Here is a 5,444-nt window from a genome sequence, read left to right as displayed (position 1 = left end):
TCATATATAGGGAAAGAATAGACAATAAGGAGGTAACATAGTAAAAATGATACTTTTACATAACAAAATGGTAAGAAGGGAATGAGTCAGATGTTAAAATAAAGAGTGACTTTGTAAGGCACAATAGATGATGAAGGAGGTAAGCATTAACCAGATTATCAGCAATGCTAGTTTCAGAATAAATACCACAAAGCCTCTGGACCATTCACTCATACACTATTCAAAATAAAATAATTCTAAAATATATTTTAAAAATCAGATTTTTTTCCTTTAGACAACGATTAAATTACTTTTTTAAGGCTAACCTCAAAATCCCACTTGCTGCAGCACTAACAATAATATATTTATTTTGGGCTTCAGAAAATAATATCTGAGGTTAGATCTGGAAGGTAGGAAAGAATCAGCTATTTCAAGGGCAGGAAAGGACCAAAATAACTATAGATACAGCAATACTAACCTTTTTAACTAAAATATATTGAGTACTTACCTTAGATGACGCATTGTTCTTAATATTTTATATGTACCATTTGAATGGTTCTAACAGCCCCGTGTGGTAGGTACTATTATGTACCCTGATTTTACAGGTAAGATAAATGAGGTCCGGAGACATTGACTTACTTGCAACAAGGGTAAGATTAGAAATCAGGCAATCTGGATCCACAATATATACCCTTAACTGTACTACTGTACTGCTAGCATTGTCTTAGCTGACATCTGCTGAGTGGTCAGTGTATGCCAAGCAGAACTGCAGATGCTTACCCTGTATTCACTATTTTCATTCTCACTCTATTACAGAAGTTTCATACTATGAGTACCTCTATTTTAGAGATGAACAATTAAATCTCAGTTTCCAGCCCAAGCAGTTTGGCTCGAGATCATGATCTTAGGGATATAGACAATAAGTCTGGGATGTGTTTGGAGCATTTTTAGAATAGAAATGAGCCCAAGATAACTAACACCAGAGTGATATAAGGCAATTCTACTTTGACTCCTATTATTTTTCTTAATATCCTCTTCTATTGCTTTCTTTATCTGTATAACTATTTTTCTGTCATATTTATGGTTGGTATTTTATAGTTAATATTTTCTAACCTCTTGTGTTGAAAATTTACTTGAAATCCCTTATTTTCTACAATTAATAAGTTATCTTAATACATTTAAGACTGATTTTTTTTTCCTTTTGCTTTTGGACCATTTTGTGCCAATTTGTGCTCTCTTTCTGTTAAATAAATAAATTTAAAAAATCTTTAAAAATTTCAAAACAAATAACTTTTTTGTTGACAACTAGGACATCAAGTATCCAGAAGTTTTACTTCTGGAAGAAGTAATGAAAGCTAAAGAAAGTCTAAGGATTATAGCATCCAAGAATCTCTTGTTGTGTAGTGTATTTCAGCATATTTTTGAGAATCCCAAGAGATTAAGGGATATGTTGGATTTACCATTAAATAGGAATCAAATCCCAAAAGATCTTAACATTTCTCCACTTCAGATAACCCAAAATATACTTCAGTGCTTACATAACTACTATGGAATTCAAGTTCCCTGCTCTGAAAATTGCTCAGACATTGAACAACATCATGATATTAGTAATATTCAAATTTTACATTCCATAAGAAAGTGGAGTTTGAATGTTACAAATGTATTGCCTAAAAAGACTATTTTTAGATGCTGACAAGGAGGTCTATAATGATTTAACATTTGAAATGGTAATACATAACACATAATACAAAAATGGTAATACACAATACAAATGTTGTAATTGCACAACATTTAAATTTTGAATCAAAATTCACCTGTGAACTCATGGAGTTTTAAGAATTTCAAGATTAGAAAATATCTGAAAACTCACCAAGCATTCTAAAATTTGATTAACTACTATTTTAAATTTATGTTCTATATCTAAGAAAGAACATAAATAAGGGCATTCAGATTACAGGTAAGGAAATTAATCCAAGAGATAATAATGAGACATTATTATGAGTACAGTAGATATTGTGGTTAAACCACATGAAGTAGCAGCAATGCCATTTGGGAAACAGCCTGATTAGTCTCAAGGTAATTTTATTGACAGCAAATAGTTCAGGACTAAGCAAGAGACTGCATGCTAGCAGATAAAATACAAGGCAAGGTTGCTACAAAATATGAGGAAATATTTTTCTTGCAGTAAAGAAAGATTAAATGAACACAAGCTTTATTTCCATCAGGATATCAACAAAGTAATAAGCCACAACATACTATAAGTTATGCACAAAGGAAAAACATGCTTTATAATAGCCAACAATGTAGACTGCAGAGCAGAGAGGCCCCAAAACCCAGATTTTTCAGTGACTCCTAAAGTCATGTTACTTCTAGCCTTCCTATTATGTAAACTAATGAATTCATGATTGTCTAAAGCATTTTGGAACAAGCTGTCTGGTAATTGAAACCAAACATTTTCACTACTACAGAGAGTTCTAGAAATAACCACCATTAAAGCTGCTTTCTGACATCCAACCTGCAAGCTTTCTATTAGGAGCTCAGCTCACAGGACAACCTTTCATAAGGGCAAGTGATAAAAATCAACTTGCCATCTTCACATGTGCTCTTGTCTTTTTTCACCCAAATACCTAAATGCTCCCATGTACTTTTATCACTTCCCAGAAGTGAAAGGATATAAGAAGTTTGATCAATTATAACAGAAACAAAAAGTCTGATCATAACTATTTTTTATTAACAAAGAGAGATAATGAACAACAGGGCAAAATGGAGAAGGCAAAGGTAAGCATTTGCAGAGGAACCTATCAAGAAGCATGGCAAGAAGTAGTTTTTCTCATCTGGTCCTGTCATCTCTTGAGTGCTAGGAATTCAGCACTTACAGCCACTTTCTAGAACACCATCTTTCAATATAATGCACTTACTCAGCTAGCCCTTTTTAAGCATAGGTCCTACTTTAAGTGCTACGGGACACACAAAGTACAGCAATGATCCCTGCCTCTCAGAATTACAGACTGATTGTAGTGGGTAATACACATATACAAAACAGGGAAAAGTCATGATGGGAAAACGACATCTGTTGAGTGCTGAAATTAGGTCAGGTCACTGGGTATTTTCACAAGGCATTCATACTATGAAATTCCTCCCAACCCTCTGAAGTTTGGGGTATTATCCCCACTTTGTACCTGTGGAAGTGAAAGCTTCAGAAGTGTAATAATTTGTGGAATTAACAAGGATTGTAAAAGAGCTGATTTTTGAAACCATTGCTATGAGAATAAATAAATAATAAATAAATAAATAAATAAATGCCTTCATTAAGCACATGAAAGACTTTAAGAAACATTTATAATTGAGCAAAGAATATAAATTGAATGCCTAAGTTAATAATTGTTTTTCTGTAAGAAAAATCCTTTGGGGTGCTTGGATGGCTCATTTGGTTAAATGTCTGATTCTTGGTTTCAGCTCAGGTCATGATCTCAGGGTAATGAGATCCAGCTCTACTTGGACTCCACACTCAGTGGGAAGTCTGCCTGAGATTCTCTCTCTCCTTCTCCCTTGCTTCTCTCCCTCTGCCTTTCCCTTACTCTCACTCACTCTCTCTCCCTCTCTCAAACCAATAAATAAATAAAATATTAAAAAATTTTTTTCAACATATGAAAACATGATACACAATATTCTGGAAGAAGATGATAGATGCCATTAGCAAACCAAAATGTTGTGGTATTTCTGAATGATAAAAAACCTCTGGAAGTGAAACAGAAATATAAAACTTCTAGAAGAAATGTCTGTTCCTGAGAGGTGGAGGTAATAGTCAGCGGATGCGAGAGCTGAAAAGACACCAGGAGCAACAGTCAAAGTGGTAATGTGGGGCATGTAGAGGGTGCACTTATTCTCCCCCGAAACAGAGACATCTCCATGGAGACCATGAATCACGAAGGAAGTAGTGACCATGCAATGAGTTGATGAGCCTCTGGCACTCCTGTCCTTTTAGTATAGCTCTTATACCCTAACCCTTATGATCACCTGAGGCAGTCATGTATGATCAAAGCTTGTCCCTATAGTAGTGATAAAATAGGAATTCTACAACACAAAAGTCAGCAAACACAGCCAAAACAACAACATTTGAGGGAATTAGAACCAAGACAAAAGGAAAATTAATAAAAGGACTAGCAAATGTGAAAATAAATCAGCAGTCCAAATAAGGAAATGTAAAAATAAAGATAATGCCTCTCCTCTTATATTAAATAGAATATTGTGTCATACAAGACAGCTATGCAAAAACATCAATTAGACCTTTTGACACTTAAAACGTAATCACACACATACACACACATGCACACACACAAGACCGGTGAATCAAAGGAAGTGTTGAGAAGTGACTAATTTTAGATTGTCCTAAAACATGGCAGAAAAGGGAAAATGATATAATCTAGGAAAGAAAATTCAAGAAATAAGGATAGAATAAAAATATTAACCTAAAAATATTTAAGTTGAAAAATATGCTTTCTTCACAGATTATGAAGTTATAACTTGCTGGTACAGAATAGCATTAATATAAAAAAAGATCAATATCTAGATACATTCTGGTGAAATTTTGACAAATTGAGGATAAAGAAAACAAGTTTCTGAAAGGTAAAAAGATCTGTTATCTACTGCAAAAAGACAGTTGAGGAATAACTTCAAAGTTTATGTGGGAATTATTGTGTGAATTAGAGTCTCATAACCAGAAATACTAGAAATAAAATAAAAAATAAAAAAATAAATTTATTAAACAATAACAAAACAATGTATGCATACAAGAAATCAGAAAATATCACAATCACATTCTCTATAAAAAGACAATTCAAAAGTTTAAGGCAGCAAAATAAAAAGTGCAAATGTGGGAAATACGAGATAGCAGTAAGAATGAAAACAAACAAACAAAAAACCCAGATGTGTCAATATTAATATCAGATCAAATAGAATTCAAGGTGAAGATATTAATAGGACCAGAATTTTTTTTTATAAATTGTTCAATGAACTATAAATATGTAGCAATCATATTTGTTTCTACACACATATATAAACATTTCCTCTATCCATCAAACTTAAAAAAGTGCAAGTTAATCAAAATGAAAGTAGACTTTTAAAAAATCTATAATCATAGTGAGTTTGATCATGAACATTAAAAAACTCCAATAAAATAAAACAGGTAAAGTATTTAATAGTAATGAAAAGTACAAATATCTAATTTTGTACCCAACAAACCGAATGGTCATTTATTTCCAACAATTTGGGGCCAATTAAAAACATAAATGCATTTATTAAAAACAAACTGATGGGGGTGAGAACATCAACATTGCAATAAACAGGAATTGAAGGTGAAGATTGTTAAGAAGGGAGAAGGGGTGGGTGATGATCTGGGAAGTTTTGGGGGACATAATGGGCTGTCTGCTTCTATGATCCCAACCTTAGCTGGGTTAACAATGATT

This window comes from Leptonychotes weddellii, chromosome 3 (genome assembly GCF_054177405.1).
Source record: "Leptonychotes weddellii isolate Sample4059 chromosome 3, ASM5417740v2, whole genome shotgun sequence".
NCBI lineage: Eukaryota > Metazoa > Chordata > Mammalia > Carnivora > Phocidae > Leptonychotes > Leptonychotes weddellii.
Note: the sequence above shows the minus strand (reverse complement) of the source record.